At 45.0% G+C, this 18,844-nt stretch overlaps 1 pseudogene across 1 annotated transcript; it reads right to left on the reverse strand.

Moving 5' to 3' along the window:
* Positions 1–1,407: 1,407 nt before the first annotated feature.
* Positions 1,408–18,575, reverse strand: LOC124035530 (annotated as a pseudogene). Its single transcript, XR_006838752.1, has 22 exons — positions 18,170–18,575; positions 16,800–17,029; positions 16,025–16,242; positions 15,804–15,891; positions 15,525–15,613; positions 15,257–15,444; positions 14,939–15,072; positions 14,735–14,835; positions 14,388–14,478; positions 12,568–12,721; positions 12,258–12,419; positions 11,781–11,890; positions 11,545–11,690; positions 11,213–11,407; positions 9,840–10,073; positions 8,197–8,357; positions 7,073–7,252; positions 6,691–6,850; positions 3,847–3,928; positions 3,330–3,448; positions 2,528–2,643; positions 1,408–1,832 (listed from the first exon to the last, which is right to left on the reverse strand). The product of XR_006838752.1 is annotated as an NAD(P) transhydrogenase, mitochondrial-like (transcript).
* Positions 18,576–18,844: the final 269 nt, after the last annotated feature.

Raw genomic sequence — 18,844 nt, forward strand, 5'->3', positions numbered from 1 at the left:
CTATAGCTACACTATCCATAATGTCATGTAGGCTATAGATACACTATCCATAATGTCATGTAGGCTATAGATACACTATCCATAATGTCATGTAGGCTATAGATACACTATCCATAATGTCATGTAGGCTATAGATACACTATCCATAATGTCATGTAGGCTGTATCTATACTATATCCATAATAATGTCATGTAGGCTAGATACACTATCCATAATGTCATGTAGGCTATAGATACACTATCCATAATGTCATGTAGGCTATAGATACACTATCCATAATGTCATGTAGGCTATAGATACACTATCCATAATGTCATGTAGGCTGTATCTATACTATATCCATAATGTCATGTAGGCTATAGATACACTATCCATAATGTCATGTAGGCTATAGATACACTATCCATAATGTCATGTAGGCTATAGATACACTATCCATAATGTCATGTAGGCTAGATACACTATCCATAATGTCATGTAGGCTATAGATACACTATCCATAATGTCATGTAGGCTATAGATACACTATCCATAATGTCATGTAGGCTATAGCTACACTATCCATAATGTCATGTAGGCTATAGATACACTATCCATAATGTCATGTAGGCTATAGATACACTATCCATAATGTCATGTAGGCTATAGATACACTATCCATAATGTCATGTAGGCTATAGATACAGTGTATCTGCAAGCTGTTGGTTGGAACACACATGCCAAGGCCAGAGTGGAACCATTTCCTATATAATGCAACAAAACCATCAGAGGTAAATGTGATGGAACCCCATTTATTTTTTAGTTACTTCTATGTGCACTACATCAGCCTTTTATCCACAACAAGTCCATTTGATATGCATTTTCCCACCAGAGATGTTTATCGTTTTTATAATCTAATGAAACCCATGAATTGGATGGAAACCTAGCTACTGTCTCAGATTTGTGTGGAGGACAACGTAAAGCTCTAATCTGATCCACATTTAACAGATTGAAACTCTTGTTGCTGTCTTGGTTGTTACTGTGCAACATGTCATGTTGAATTATGAACGGTATCAGCTGGTCTGTGTTTCCGTATGAAATGACCAAAGGAAATGTACTGTGAGTATGTGTGAATACAGAAGTGTAAAGATTGATAAAGGCTGGGGTTGAATTCATTACGCTGGACATCTGTCAATGCAGCTTGTTCTTCATTTGTATGTATGGTGAACGCTGTGCATGTAGGTTCCATGACCTTTAACAGGCTAGAGCAACACGCTGCTGGTGTTTACTGGTTGAGAGCCAGTCTACCGTTAGCTACTGGGAGCATGTGGTTTCAACTCCAGTTGGTGCTGCTCAGTGCTTGTGTGTGAAATTATACCTGACAAGCTCTTACAAATACAATTGAATAGGGAACTCTAGCCAACAGATCACATTCAAAACAGATTTTTATTTACAAATCAGGGCAGGCAGTGCATGGGTTAATTTAAATGTAATCTAATCATCGTGTCCACACCTTTGGTTCAACATCACTGCCCAACATCCAATAATCATATGTACTGAGGACCTCTATAATCATCAAGCCACTAAGTGTAAAAATATTCAACGTTGTTTACTAATCTTAACCATACACCTGCATCTGGATTGAAGACAAATAAATAGTTCCGTAAAGCCGATAGGGAGTGTGTGTGTACTGTCCATCTCTGTTCTAGTAGTAGGCCTCTCTGATCTTGGCCTGTAGTGTGTCACAGGTCTTCTTGGCGTCTCCCAGCAGCATGGATGTGTTGGGCTTGTAGAAGATGGGATTGTCTACTGCAGCATAGCCCACACCCATGGTCCTCTTCATCACAATCACCTACAGTACAGGGAGGGGAACAGGGTTGAGACATGGCGGGGAACAGGGTTGAGACATGGCTAACGTCACCTTTTATATTCCTCTTCCCACTGGAGTTCCATCCCCACATCCCCCTCTGTTTCCAACTGTTTAAATCAGGGGTATGGAAGTACTGTTTGAGAAGGTCAGGGTCACACACATTACCTAGGTGGCAAATGTCCAGATGGACATTGTCATTTATCGGCGTAACAAACCCCCACCTCACAACCCAAACAGTTCACAGCCCTCTTGTTGGCGGAGAGAAAACTGCAGCTAATTTCCTGCAATTCTACACATTTTGTCATGTCTTATGTGTGTTCATATGAGACCAGGGGTCGAGGCATGACTAACCCTCATTTATCATTTTAGTTCAGGACCCACGGCCCGTCTGTTGCGTATGACTGGTCTAAATAAATAGTGTCAGAAATATGTTTAAAATAACTAGTCGGAGAGCTCATCACAATCCCCTACAGAGAAACAGAAGACAGCACACTTCACAATCTCATGTTATACTCTTATACTCTATACCTGTGAGAGTCCTTGTCAACCAAAGAGTAGGAGGACTCAGCCCTCAACACCAGAGAGCAGAACAAGACAATATTTTGCATCCTTCCTTCCTTTTGTAAACCAGCGAGGGCCGTGTACTAATACTCTTATACTACCTTCTTCATTCCTACCTGTTTGGACTTCCAGACCTCCAGGACTGGCATGCCAGCAATGATAGAGTTGGGGTCCTCCTGGGCTGCTGAGTTCACTGTGTCGTTAGCACCCACCACCAGCGTCAGGTCAGTCTCTGTGGGGGGGACACATTAAGTAAAATCGGTACAGAGACCCTGGCGAAACTATGGATGGAACCTGCCAGGCTGCGTTACAAACACAACCAAGTGTGAGGGATGCCTGCTGGTCGTATGATCAAATCAATGAATCCATCAATCTACACTGAACACAAATATAAAACGCAACAATCTCAAAGATTTGACTGAGTTACAGTTCATAGAAGGAAATCAGTCAATTTAAATCAATTAGGCCCTAATCTATGGACTTCACATGTATGGGCAGGGTCACAGGGCCTATGCCATAAATACTCCTCAGACAATCTGGCAGGTGAAGAAGCCGGATGTGGAGGTCCTGGGCTGGCGTGGCCTGCGGTTGTAAAGGCTGGTTGGATGTATTGCCAAATTCTCTAAAACGACGTTGGAGGCAGCTTATGGTAAAGATATAAACATTGAATTTTCTGGCAACAGCTCTGTCGGACATTCCTGCGGTCAGCATGCCAATTGTCAGGTGGACGGATTATCTTGGTTAAGGATAAAATGCTCACTAACAGGGATCTAAAGACATTTTAGAGGTAAAGCTTTGTGTGTATGGAACATTTCAGGGATCTTTCATTTCAGCTCATGAAAAATGGGACCAACAATTTCATTGTTGCGTTCTATTTTTGTTCAGTAAATTGATCAGTGTGAGTGTGTGTGTTCTGACCTTTGAAGTCCTCATTGATCTCATCCATCTCCAGAACCACGTCGTATGGAACACCTGCCTCAGCCAGGAGCACGTTTAGCTGGCCTGGCATACGACCTGCCACAGGGTGGATACCAAACCTAGAAACACACACACACACACACACACACAAGCACACACATTAATGTTGTCTTTATGCAATTCCTCAGTCAGTCAGGGCTTCACAGCTTCGCTCCGAATTTGGAGAATAAAGATGTTTTCCACTCTAAAGCTTTTAGGCCCAGATGTGTTTCGTCTTCCTTGAACTTAAAAGGTGTTCCTGACCAGGAAACTCAAGACGGTCAGTGGGATTGAAAAGCTAAAAATGGAAAGAATGTTATTTTAGAAGTCAGACTAATACAGGAAGATATCGTTCTCTCACTGTGACAGGAGGACTGATGGTCCCCAACAAAAATAAACAGAGTGGAGAGAGAGGAAGAGAGGAAGAGAAAGAGATGATTGAGGAGAGAGAGAGAATTATATTATTGTGAAGACCTACCTGACAGACTTGCCCTGCTCTACCAGCATCTTCACCATGTCAGCAATGGGGTACTGGGCCTTAGCCGCACACAGACCCCAACCTACACACACACACACACACACACACACACACACACACACACACGTTATAAGCAGACCAACCTACACAATCACAGTGTCACTGTAGGTAAAGTTTAAATGTTACTGTTAAAAGGTATGACTCAGCGATGCACGAAGTAAACAGCAGTGGTGTAAAGTACTTAAGTAAAAATACTCAAAAAGCACTACTTAAGTAGTTTGTGGGATCTGTACTTTACTATTGATATTTTTGCCAACTTTTACTTCACTACATTCCTAAAGCAAATATGTACTTTTTACTCCATACAGTTTCCCTGACATACAAAAGTACTTCTTACATTTTGACAGGAAAATGGTCCAATTCACACACTGATCAAAAGAACTTCCCTGGTCATCTCTACTGCCTCTGATCTGGTGGACTCATTAAACACAGATGCTTAGTTTGTAAACGATGTCTGAGTGTGGTAGTGTGCCCCTGGCTATCCGTCAATACAAATAAATGGTGCCGTCTGCTTTGCTTAATATAAGCAATTAGAAATGGTTTATACTTTTACTTGATAAGTTAATTTTAGAAATTCCATTTACTTTTGACACTTAAGTATATTTAAAACCAAATACTTTTAGACTCTTACTCAAGTAGTATTTTACTGGGTGACTCACTTTTACTTGAGTCATTTTCTATTAAGTTATCTTTTAATCAAGTATGACAATTGAGTACTTTTTCCACAACTGGTAAACAGAATATTGGGCCGATTTCCACAACAACTAAGAGTGTTGAAGCGCGAGGTTGAACCTCTGCTGTTTTGGTCCGGACCATGTTGCAAGCAAGCAGTGCACACACACACACACACATATATTCCCTGCATTGTCTTGCTTCATGCTCATCTTAATATCTGCGGTGCTGCTCGTGGTCACGTCATAACTATACATTTAATGTGTTTGATGGTTCAGGTTGATGTGACCCTCTCCAAGACATGGCAGAAAAATGTCATGTCTACCAGGTAACTAATGACCAGGTAACTAATGACCAGATAAATGATAGAGGTAACTTAATGACCAGATAAATGATAGAGGTAACTTAATGACCAGATAAATGATAGAGGTAACTTAATGACCAGATAAATGATAGAGGTAACTTAATGACCAGATAAATGATAGAGGTAACTTAATGACCAGATAAATGATAGAGGTAACTTAATGACCAGTAACTTAATGACCAGATAAATGATAGAGGTAACTAATGACCAGATAAATGATAGAGGTAAATTAATGCAGAAGTTATTCTTGGAAGACTAAAAACAGAAGTGAATAAGTTATGTTTGAAACTATTTGTTATCTTCTGTTCTCCTCTCCTGACCAAGGCTGCAGTACCTCTTTCCCCTCCTCTCCTTCCTTTATCTCTCCCACTTTTCCTCTCCTCTCTCCCAATACCCTTCCTTTATCTCTCCCGCCTTTTCGGGACCACCCCGTAGAATGTATGCACACTCCCAATACTAAATGGCTTCCTTTATCTCTCCCACTTTTCCTCTCCTCTCTCCCAATACCCTTCCTTTATCTCTCCCCCTTTTCCCCTCCTCTCTCCCAATACCCTTCCTTTATCTTTCCCCCTTTTCCCTCCTCTCTCCCAATACTCTTCCTTTATCTCTCCCCCTTTTCCCCTCCTCTCTCCCAATACCCTTCCTTTATCTTTCCCCCCTTTTCCCTCCTCTCTCCCAATACCCTTCCTTTATCTCTCCCCCTTTTCCCTCCTCTCTCCCAATACTCTTCCTTTATCTCTCCCCCCCCTTTTCCCCTCCTCCCCCTCTCCCAATACTTTTCCTTTATCTATCCCCCTTTTCCCCTCCTCTCTCCCAATACCCTTCCTTTATCTCTCCCCCTTTTCCCTCCCTCCTCTCTCCCAATACCCTTCCTTTATCTCTCCCCCTTTTCACCTCCTCTTGCCCAATTTCACCCTCTATTCTCACCCCCCCTCCCTCTTCCATCTCTCCCCTCTGCTCTCCCTTCTGTCTTAAATCATAGGATTTCTACAGTCTGGGGGTGGTGCGTGCGAGGAAACCCCTTTCCCCTGCCTGTAAGTGTTATGGGGTTGTGTGTGTTATGGGCGGGGGTGAAGAAGAGGGCATGCGTGCGAGAGGAAACCCCGCTCCCATGTGTCTGTCTAACGCCTGCTTGTGTAACTGTCCTGAGGTATCAGCATACTGGATAGAGGTGTGTTCTGATACTGGGTAGAGTTGAGAGGCCAGTGCTGTATGTTGATTACAACTAATCAACTATATTTGGAACAAATACCCCTGACCTCTAACCCCTGGGCCACTGTAGTCTTCTATATTACCAGTTACCTCTGAGGTCTGACTGCCTGCCTATCTGTCTGTCTGCCTGGCGAACAAGCTAGCTCCGCTTCACAGGGACATAGACAAACCGCACATTCCCTGTCCGTGTCAGGCTCCAGTACAGATGTTATGCCAGGGTTCATTACTAAATGACCTGGTAGCAGATTTCAGTCTGGGAGGAGAGCAGAACACACAGACAGATATATAGATACACAACTCTGCACACAACCCTCCTACAGTGATGAACACTGGAACACAGGTGTGTTCCATAAGACTACCTCTGAACCCTTCCCAGAACTTGCTTGTTGTGCGAACGCATGATTGCATCCATTTGTGCTGAGTGAGTGGTGGTGAGTGAGTGAGTGAGTGAGTGAGTGGTGGTGAGTGAGTGAGTGGTGAGTGAGTGAGTGAGTGAGTGAGTGAGTGAGTGAGTGAGTGAGTGAGAGAGAGTGTACCTGGGGTGATTATGATGCTGTTGGCCTCTTTGATGAGTTCGATGGACTGGTCCACATTGACCTCTGTGTGGGTGCCTGTGATCTCCATGGGTTTCCCCCCCGCCGTGGAGCTGGTACCGAACCCTCCCAGGATCACGTTGGGCAGGGAACGGTTCATTGCCTGGAAAGAGGGGTGTAACCAGGATTAAATCCAACATTTATATTATATCTCTATGGGGAGCGTGACAAATCTTTTGATGAATTCCAAAACCAAAAAAATCTCAAAGTGCAAGAGCAAAACTAAGATGACAAAGCTACCTGACTGGCAGGTGAGTGTCTGAGTGAGAGGCTGAGAGAGAGTATGTGTGTGAGTGAATGCGACTGAGTGTTTAGCAGTACTCACCACACACATGATGTAGGAGAGGATAGCACCAGACGAGCCAATCAGAGCTCCTACAATGGTCATGAGGTTGTTGTCCAATAGGAATCCCTCGGCACACAGCGCCCAACCAGAGTAGGAATTGAGCACAGTGATGACCACTGGCATGTCAGCGCCCCCGATGGCCATCGTCAGGGTTACACCCTACAGGAACACAATCACAGTCAGGACACGCTTCAGTCACTAGTAGGGTTTTCCAGAAATACCAGTTGGAGGATTCCTGGATTTCCTCTTAATTCCAGTTATCTTCCAACCTCGATTTCTCGAAAAGCTGTGATTCTTTGGAAAGTTACTCAAATCTTGGAACTATACCCAGCAAACCGGGAACATTCCCAGAACATTAGCTAAGATTCCCATTATGTTCCAGGTAGTGTTTTATCTAACATTAGGATAACATCCCAAAAACATTTCAGAAAACATTTTAAATGTATTATCCTTGGAATGTATTCCTAACATTCACTGAAAGGTTGTGCACGACACCTGTAACAACCACCACAGAACATTCCCCAAACGTTCTCATTAGGGTTCCAGGTAAGGTAGTAATGCACCAGTAATGTTTTTAGAGCACACTGCCGCAACGAAATATAGGATCAATGTTCTGGGAATGTTCTGGCAACATCAGGCAAATTTTTTATACAAACATTGTGTAATCATGAGCCAACTGGCCAGGTTTTGTGTTATGAGAACATTTGCCGCAAGCTAGCGAATGTTCTGGGAACTTTTACAAAGCCAATTTTGGTTTGCTGGGTAGTCAATAGATAAACCCCTCACAGTGACTGTATGATACTGGGTTATTTCCTCTAGATCAGGGGTAGGCAACTAGATTAAGCAGTGGAACAATTTCTGTTGGAGCAGAAACAAACTACACAAAAAAATGTTACCACTCAAGCCAGTTCTGGCCAGCGGGCCTGTTGCCTAACCCTGCTGTAGATTGTGGTTGTCGTTGTAGCCTTTATCAAGGTCAGTCCCACCAACATTGTTGAGTGTCAAAGTTTTTCTTATTCTGATTAGAGCTGAATAACACTATTGGTCATTGGTGGGCTTCACCATGTCTGTATAAAACATGACATCTTTAGCCATGTTCTCACCATGACGGTGGAGAGGCCAGACACTCCAACCAGACAGCCCATGCCAGTAGCGTAGTCAGCACTGAGCATGAAGGGAATCATACCACCGACAGACGCAGTCATCAGACCGGCGTTCATCATGTGACGCCCCGGCAACATCAGCGGGGCGGAGTTCAGAACACCTGAAAGGAGGGAATACAGAACAATGTTCACAAAACTGCACCCAGAACTCAAAACTCTGAACTCACAATTTATCATTCTGAACTGGAAATTGTGAACAGAGAGGAGGGGAACGGGGAATGGAGGGGAACACGGGGGAATGGAGGGGAACGGGGAATCCTGGAAGGAGAGATGGTGGAGGGTTGTATTGATACATCACATTGATTAGAGTGAGGGGTGGAGGTCATGTGGAGCGTTGTAATATATTGATAACAGACCACAGATCTGGCAGGGACTCCTGCCTTCGGTCGGTCTCTCATTACCAGCGATCACAGAGGGAATAGAGAACTGACGGTTTCTAAACACAATAGAGACAACCGTTTCTCACGTGGGCTATAAAAATAACTCCCCTCCGTAGAAAAGCAACCCCCCCCCCCCCCCCCCCCCCCACACACACACACTTAAAGAGAAGATTCACCCATTTTGAATGTTACATTACTTTTGTGTATCTCTGAGTGATTTTCTATCGATTTCCTGGGTCATTTAATGTTTATCGGAGTTACTGGTGTTCAAGCAGGCAGAAATCCATCCGGTTTGACGTAGCACTGTGATAAAGTCTCTCTCACTACCCTGGAAGTTAATAGGAAGAGGACTTTTAGACATTTTAGACATACATGTCATACATGTCAGATTTCAATACTGGCTGATGTCATAACACGGCAGGATGTCTTCTCTCAAATGACTCAATGATCAGATTTTTTGCGATATTCCTACCTTCGAGAAATTAAGAATTTAACAGAGCGTTTAGCACATTTCTTCTATTTGTCTGCCTCTTCAGTCCAGGGTGCATTGCATGGTGCCGTTGCGAATGTCAAACTCCACTCTGAGGCACATCGATCTGCAGGTTGAACAGGTGAGATTGTAGACTCCTTAAATTGATAGTGCAGTTTGTTTTGGCAATTTTACAGCCAACTAGCTACTTCATATACTGATCTTGTCTTTGTTATTATTGTGTGTAGTTAAGTTTGCTAGCTAGCCAGCCAGCCCATAGAGAGCATTGCATTGTGGATTTGGTAGTCGACTTGAGCTGCAACATATTTCCACGTAGATTTTTACGTTTCTACCAACCTTATTATAAACACCAAAATGAAACATTTGATCATGAAAAATATTGCTCTCACATATGTGTTACTTAACACTATACATTGTAGTGGTTTTGGGTGGATTTTTCCTTTAACAGCTGTTACCTTACCAACATAGAACTCCTACAAGCCTCCCGGCACTTCCACTCTGTCAGGCACGCAATAATCAGCCACACACACACACACACACACACACACACACACACACACACACACACCATCCTGGCCTGGATTTCCCATGGGATCTTGGGCTTTGGCTAGATCAAAGGAGGCAATCAGTACCACAGGACAGAGAGCTCAGAGAGAGAGAGTGTGTGTGTCTGCGTCCCTGCATCCACGTGGGTTAATGGCGGTCTACAGTACCTTGCAGCTTGCCATAGGCCACCAGTGACCCGCTGAAGGTGACCCCTCCGATGTATGTGCCGAGGTAGGCCACAGTCTTCACCATGTTGGCTGCAGGGTGTACGTCCAAGTGAGGGTACTCGATCATGTACTCTGCCACACAGGTCAGCACTGCAGCCAGACCCACCAGGCTGTGGAAGGCAGCTACCAGCTGGGGGAGATCGGTGATCTCAATACGCTTGGCAATGGTCAGACCTGGGGAAGCAGAGTAGCAGAGGGTCAGAAACACGGAGTAGGGCACAGGGGGAAAACAGACACCTTCACATTAGAGACCTTCAGTTCTATACAGGTACCGATGGCTGTAGGTCCTAGCAGTTGATTTGGAATTCAGCAACAACAACAAAACAGCCCTGAATCTCTGAAGGACAAATGTATAAGACATTTTCTATGGAAGTATTTTCTCCTGGTCTCAGTGCTTCACATAGAGTTGGACTAACTCCTAGTGCTACAACATACTGTATTTGCTGGGAAGGCAACCATCTGGACTGAATTACTTTTGTATTCATATTGGGCATTAACATCAGAAGTAACAGAATAGTCTAGAGGCACGCTCTGAACAGTGTTGTCAAAAACCCTAATAAAATAACAACTAGTTCTCTAAAAGGATAATATTACTAATATCAGACTGCATAAACACACATGCCCTGTGTGTGTGTGTGTGTGTGTGTGTGTGTGTGTGTGTGTGTGTGTGTGTGTGTGTGTGTGTGTGTGTGTGTGAGAGAGACAGCTGCCAGGGCCTAAGAGAATAATAACATCATATCAGTATAACACACCACTACTAAAGTACACACACACACCTAAAGTACTCTGACACCATGAAGATATCAGAACATGTATATCTGTCAATCCAGATCGCATGATGGATCGTCCATCATAGTTTCAATAATTCACACTCATTTTCCAAAGACTTCAGAAATAATATGCAAAGTCAATAACATGTAAAAACCTTAATCATGGTTTTATACACTTAAACAAATGTGGAATGGTGTATGAGATCAGATATCTATCTGCCTGTGTTGTCCAGACCAAAATCCTCATCACCAATGGCAAAAGGAAAAGCTCAGAGGTAGAAACATGGCATCTTGCTGGAAAAGTTGACTTGGGCCCGTTTCCCAGACACGGATTAAGCCTGGTCTTTGAGGAAGGGCCTACTTACCCAGGGTCTTCTGGTGACCATGGGCTTTTTACGTTTCCATTTCAATCATAAAACCTTTTTAGATGTTTAAACACACTTTAAAGACATGTTGATTAGATTTGAGATGGTGTGTATCTGTATATGGCTGTGTGATGGTGTGTATCTGTATATGGCTGTGTGGTGTGGCAGGTCCACCTACCCAGGGTTCCTCCGGTGGCCATGGCGGCACTCATCTGTGCCAGCAGCTCAGGAGAGGGCTTCAGGGAGCCCAGGGTGGCAGCGATGCCCCTGCTACCCCCATCATGCCCAGGGCATTACCCAGACGACTAGTGCCCTGTGAAGACAGCCCTGCCAATGCTCCCACACAGCACATACCAGACCCCAGGTACATCATCTGGAACACACAGTGATACACAACATAAAACACCTACACAACATAAAACACCTACACAACACAATTGGCTTCCTAACCCCAGGTAGTTACATCATTTGTAGAACAGCACTTCAACAACAACAGCACATCAGTGTCACCTGCTCGATGTGGTAGCCAGCAGCCACAGAGGCCCCGTAACCTCCTATGAAGACTCCTATTGGTAGACCGTACAGGTAGTTGTACTCTGGAGGGTCTGTAGGACGTTTAAACATGTCCAGCATCCTCTGGGTGATCATGAACCCACCTGGGAGGACAGAGACCGGTAGAGACAGTGAGTGCTTGCTTGTGTGTGTGTGAGTGTGCGCATGTGTGCATGTGTGTGTGTGTGCCAGACCTGCGATGTTGATGGAGGAGACGAAGGCTGCAGCCAGAGCCAGGCCCTCGGGGAAGGAGGAGGGGTGGAGACCTCCCCCATCAGGACCAGACCACCCACAGCAGTCAGACCTGCCACGGGAGAGAAGACAATATGTTCACACACCTTGTTCAACGTCCAGGTGCTTGAAGGAGTAAAGAAATGGAATGATGTAACAGTTTCTGCAGGGGTTTCTTAGAGGGAGAAAATAAGCAGAGGGCTTTGTTACACTACAGACACACCCAGTATGGAGAACAGGGTGACCATTACCTGCTGACACACCAGGGTCCTATTCACTAGACACCAAACAGCTGAAAACTGACCCACACGAGGAGGGACGGACAAAGTCTGTCTAATAAGTGCTCGTTTTTCATTGCAAAGCGTTTTAATACATTTTACTAAGGTGTGCACAAATAAATAGGACCCAGCAGTGACACTATTTGAGCCCTGACCTCTGACCTGAGATGGCATTGGTGACGGACATGAGGGGTGAGTGGAGGGCGGGGGTGACGCCCCACACCGTGTGGTACCCCACGATGCCGGCCAGGCCGAAAGTAGTGACCATCTGGGTAAAGGCTGAGTTGGGCGCCGCCAAGCCCAGCGCCAGACATGTAGAGAGACCTGGAGACAGGAGAGGACAGCAGAGAGGGAGGGAGTTAGAGTGTGTGTGTGTGTGTGTGTGTGTGTGTGTGTGTGTGTGTGTGTGTGTGTGTGTGTGTGTGTGTGTGTGTGTGTGTGTGTGTGTGTGTGTACGGTGTGAGTGTCTGACCTGCGGTGTAGACACCAGCGTTGGTCAAGGTCTTCTGGAAAGGTGAGACCACGGCTGCCTTCTCTGCCGCTAGCTCTGCTACACTTCTCTGTTTGACTGGAGCGGCCGGGGGTTGTGTCTTAGGTTGGGGGGATGGGAACAGGCTCTTGCCTTCCTGGAGATGTGACAAACACAATGTGAGAAACACACAATGTGATAAAAACACAAGATGAAAAATACACGTTTTTAGAAATCCACATGACAAATATACACATTGAGAAACACGTGAGCAATTGAGGAATATTCCAAATGGAAGGTTATTGTTAGAAATGGAGGGATCCTGTCATGATTTCATTGAAACCTTGCTTTTTAAAAAGTGAGTTTCTACGGCACCAAGGTTGAAAATAAGAGACTGACCAATCACGTGCAAGTTGAGGTTCTTAACTAGAAGACAGGATTCTTCATGTCACCTAAGGGACCTGAGTAACAACCACGGGGATATAACGATGGAACATAGCTAGCGAGAAAAATCACATTTAAATAGCATGAATAATTCTTTGTTTAATACGTGGTAAGGTGACACACCTCGTGCTTTCTCTGCTTCTCTAGTCTGCCGTAAATACTGTCAAAATGTCCAAACTTTCAAATCAAGACATTCCTGGAAAAGTGCATTTAAAAAAAATATTTCATAACTAGCATTCCTGTTTCTCACGTAAACTGTGCTATGTGCAGCCAGCTGGATTCCAGCTGAGAGAATATAGCAGGGTGGCTTATGGGTCATGGTGACGCTTCACTCAGAAATAACAGCATGCATCTCAAATGGCACCCTACTTCCTATATAGGGAGCAACTTTTGACCAGGGCCCATGGGATGCCATTTGGGAGGCAGAGAAAGTCTGAGCATGAAGGGACGTGGACTCTTCAACTCATTCAACAGAGAATATCTGCCAAACTTTGATTTTGGAGTGAAATATCACATTTAAAACTCCCTGCTTTCTTCAGTCTCAGTGTGACTGATTCACCTACTTTGTAGCTCTTTACTTATCGTGTCAATTAAAACAAAACCAAATCCAACCTTCTTTCACAGGAGAAGACAGTATTTGCACCCACAATTTGACGGGGAAAAAAATACTACCAACCTCAAGAGACATCTGAAAGAGAGTCCTCACAATATATACATTCAGGTAATAACAGATTGTTAATGCTAGTTAAGTAGTAACTAACTATGACAGAACTTTGATTACAATACACTACAGTATGTCAAAGGCTGTGATGTATCATCTGCTGCAGAGTAATGTGTTCTGACAATCTGGCTGTTGGGAAAAGAATCTACAATAAAATTTTATGCAGAAAAATATGTTGGTAGGACAAGGCTGTGTGTGTTTGTGCACATGGAAGTCAGTGATTTATGTTTACTAAAGGTTAATGAGATAATGGAAATGGGACGACTAAAATGGGACTACATCAAAAGGGCATTTAGTTGACTAAAATGGGACTACATCAAAAGGGCATTTAGTTGACTAAAATGGGACTACATCAAAAGGGCATTTAGTTGACTAAAATGGGACTAAATCAAAAGGGCATTTAGTTGACTAAAATGGGACTAAATCAAAAGGGCATTTAGTTGACTAAAATGGGACTAAATCAAAAGGGCATTTAGTTGACTAAAATGGCCCATTGTTTTATTCATTTTGACAATAACTAGACTAAATCATTATTCAAATGACAAAAATGTGACGTAATGATATTTGTGTCAAAATGAACTAGACAAAACAATAAATAAAAGGGTCCCAAAATGGACATATTCTACATAAAGTATCAACAGAGACACATACTACACACCTGCATGACCATGGTTCCTCTGATGACGTGGTCCAGTGTCCCGTGATCAAACTCTTCTTTGGGCTCAAAGTGGAAGTAGTCTTTGTCTGGGCTGATGGTGATAAGCACAATTAAAAACATTAATATATCACATTTATATACTGAACCACCTTTATCAAACTCCAGTCCTTTTAGACTTGGCCAGGAACAACTCAGGGTCTGTGGGGCTATAACATAGGCCAGGTGTTTTTCCTGGTCAGGTAACGTGATCGGTCCTAGGGAAAACTACTGTCCCTGTCCATGTCTAGTAGTATTATAAAGTGTCCATCTATCCATCCAAAAACCTGTCCACCCACCCGTCTCTTTACCTGATGGCCTTGAGCAGTTTGAGCACGTTGTTGGAGTACAGGGTGCTGGCCTGGGTGGGCATGCGGCTGGGCAGGTCCGTGAAGCCGATGTGTGTCACACCCTGAGGAGAAACACACACAGTTCTCAGTTACACACACACAAGCTCCAACTATACACACTCTAGGGACAGTATTATTCTTCCAGAACTGAGGTGGTCTCCCCACCTTGTGTACGTGCAGCTCTCCAGGCTTGGTGGTCTCAATGTTTCCTCCAGCCTCAGCAGCCAGGTCCACCACCACAGAGCCATCCTTCATAGACTCCACCATCTCTGTCTTGATCAGGATGGGAGCTCGCTTCCCTACAGACAGAGGGCATGGTCACAGATCATTATAGAAAGGGAAATTATTAGGATAGAAAGAGTGGAATGATATTCATGGTGAGAGAAAGGAGGGAGAGACGTAGGAGAGAAACAAAGAGAGGAGAACAAGCAGACAGAGTATGAATGAATGAATGAATGAGATACCGAATGAATGAATGTTCACCTGGGATGAGAGCAGTACTGATGAGGATGTCCACGTCTTTACACTGCTTGGCAAACAACTCCATCTCAGCTGCAATGAACTCTGGGGACATCTCCTTGGCGTAACCTCCAACACCATCCCCGGACTCCTTAATGTGCACCTCCAAAGGCTCCGCCCCGAACGACTTAAACTGTTCCAGAGCTGCTGGTCTGAGGGTGGATACAGAACATCATCAATACTGTACCTGGTATCGAAGACTAACTACAACTCATCTGGTACTGCAACTCACCGGGTATCAAAGCCTCTGACGATCGCTCCCATAGACTTGGCGGCTCCAGCTGCAGCCAAACCAGCCACTCCACCTCCGATGACCAGGACCTGGAAGGGTTAACAAGATGGCGGTCAGAGATACAGCGACGTTACATTGATCCCACAGACTCTGCAGTCCTGGTGACAGGTTAGTCAAAACACTATAATATAGTTCATGCTCTGAGACGTCACAGTTGTTCAGTTTTGACAGGTACATTCACATTGATCTAGTTGATATAACTGTTATAGAAGGACTTACCTTGGCTGGGGGGACTTTCCCTGCTGCTGTGATCTGGCCGGTGAAGAATCTGCCAAAGTGGTTAGCAGCCAGAACAACAGCCTTGTACCTGCAGGACACACACAGTTCTATGAACACATTGAACCAGTTTCAGAGCTGGAGGCCAAGACATATGCGTTACTGTGTGTGTACGTATGCGTGTGTGTCTGCATGTCTGGGTCTTTGTGCAGGTCTCCCCTTACCCTGCAATGTTAGCCATGGAGCTGAGTGCGTCGTAGCCCTGTGCGATGGTGACTCGCGGGACCTGATCCATGGCCAGCACGGTGGTCTGACTCTGGGCCAGCTTCTCCATGAGATCAGGATTCTGGGCTGGGTAGATGAAGCTCACCAGGGTGGATTTAGGCTTCAGCAGCTCTGACTCATGTTTGCCAGTAGCCTCGTTCAACACTGGAGCTCTCACCTGGAGAGAAATTTCAAGAGAGATGATGGGTCAGAGGTTACCAGGGGCCAACAATGTCTAAGAGATTGAAATGTTTATTTTGTTTCCTCTACTAGCTCAAACAACCAGCAACAATGATTTACTCAGACTTTACCAGTGTTATCCCATACCTAATACTTTGGAAGGGCAAAACTCATTCCTCACTCAATTTGTTATGTAAAACTCCCATTCACATACTATAAGTGTGAAGTATGGTTTACAATAAAGTTACATTTCAACATGTGTATATGTGAAGTTAGGATCTGGCCCTCAATAGTTCAGTACACATTTTGTTTCCTAACAGCACGTGCGAGGGGATCTGCCTGAGCTAGGAGCTGTGTGGGATAACTAATCTTGATCTCATTATGAGTAGTTCATGGAATGCAAGATGATCTGTAGATCCATGATTCTGCACAGAGCCTTGATTAGGCCGATCCTCTCAGATGTAACTCTGCAGCCCTGGGTTCAAGTTAACTCCCTGCCCAGTATTGACCACACTGAGTTTGAGTTTAGTTTGAGTTCCATAGCCCAGTACTGACCTTGAGGACCAGGTCAGATCCGAAGGCCCCGTTAGTGTCTGTGATGGAGGCCCCAGCGTTTATGTACATTTGGTCAGAGAACTTAGCGTGGTCTCCTGCTCCAGACTCCACCTGGACGTTGAAGCCCTGTTTGACGAGCAGCTCCACCCCCGCAGGGGACACAGCCACACGACGCTCATTCTTAAAGATCTCCTTAGGAACTCCTACCACCAGGTCCTTATACAGCCGTCCTGCATCAACACACACAACCTCCTTTTAACAAACACTTGACGACAACCACATAAGATACAACACACCTCGGGGAAAAACAATGGGCGTGATTTACACACACTGAATCAGTGCGCACACACAAACACACCTGTTCAGATACATGAGTGGAAGACATGAGTATAGCATTACAATTAACAGCATGAAGAGTAACCCAATTATGAGTTCAGAAAACAATGCTGTTTGCCGTTATCAAGACAAGGTGAGAATCTGGGAGAGACTGACAGGTTCAGGGTAAAAGAGGCTGCAGATGAGCGTGTGGAAGAGGCAGGGAAGGGAGTAAGGAAGAATGGAAGTGAGGCAGGGACTAAGGCAAGCTGTAGTGTACTAGGCCGTAGTGACTACTACCGTAGTGTGTGTAAGTTAGACTAAAAGACAGTGTAGTTCTGCAGCAGAAAGTGAGTTGGGCCGGCGAGGCCGGTGGAGAGTCGGGTTTCACATATCAGTCCTTACACGGTGTGGTGACCTCCCCGGCACAGAAACATTATTAGCAGCTGGTTGGCTGCGAGCCAGTACCCACACCACGACGAGGCCTGCTGTCTGTCACACACAGACCTAAACCCTGCTCTGCTAAATTTCCCAGTAACACACAAAACTTCCACAAACACACAACATACACTCCAGCACAGCTACCTCAGTCAGTGACAACACAGGGTAGTGTTTATAAAAAGTCGATCTGCCACGGAACAGCAGAATACACATTTCACCTTTAACTGACCTCTCTTACATGTTCTCTTTGCAGGTTAGCAACAGAGAGTGGAGTTAGCCACGGTCATGTTAGCACCCCATAGAAATGTTAGCTAAGTTGATTCACGGTCCTATTGTTTCCTATTTCAACAAATTCCCTATCAACCCCTATTCCAAACACAACCGCCACTGCTCTGTGGGAGTTTTTCCACTCCTCCAGCCAGGGGAGAAAATGTCCTTAACTGAACTGCTGTTTAGTTTCCCAATGCCTTTAGTAGGATAGAGAGGAGAAGCTATAAAACAACAAGCAGCCAGGCCTAGACTGCCTACTGTGGCACAAATACAGATAAGACAGTTATCAGAAGACAGTGTTAAGGAGTTTGTGTGTTTGTTAAGGAGTTGTAGTTATGTCCTACCTTTAGCAGGCTCACAGTTCCAGAGCTGTGGGAAGGTCCTGAAGGCCCGTCGGCCAGGTGTGTGGTGGCGAACACCTTGCTGGAGCAAGGTGACAGTGGATCCGCAGCAGGAGACACAGCGCAGCAGAGAGGACATGACTAGTGCTGCTGAGGGACAGGCCTGTAGCTGTACCTCTGGTCAACAACACCTAGAGACACAAACAGTTGTGTGTGTGTTGCAGGTGAGGACGTCTTCTAACACTACGTCTGCTTGCTGCTTCCTCAGCCAGACTTGCTTATCTTAACTGCCCCCGGAAAGTCCTGAACACACACACACACACTTTCTCTTCAGCTGCTGGGCCTAGCGACGGCAGTGTGACATTTCAGCTGTGCAGGACAGGACACGGGGCTGTATACACACTACACAAAGCTACGCGAGATCTGGAAATATGACAGTGTGGTTGTGACAAGAACACTCCTGACTGCTGGGTGAGAGCATAGGACAGGGGGGGGGTTGGGTAGGAGTAGGGACAGGGACAGAAAGAGTGGGGCTGGGGTAGAAGGTGGAGACAGGCAGTAGATCTACATGCAGAAACTGGGGCAGAGAGAAAGAGGGATTATATCCACATGCCATGTTGTGGGTTAGCAGAGCACAAGGCAGCAGCAACTCAAACGACACACACAGCCTCTCTCTAA

Source organism: Oncorhynchus gorbuscha, linkage group LG05 (genome assembly GCF_021184085.1).
Source record: "Oncorhynchus gorbuscha isolate QuinsamMale2020 ecotype Even-year linkage group LG05, OgorEven_v1.0, whole genome shotgun sequence".
NCBI classification, from domain to species: domain Eukaryota; kingdom Metazoa; phylum Chordata; class Actinopteri; order Salmoniformes; family Salmonidae; genus Oncorhynchus; species Oncorhynchus gorbuscha.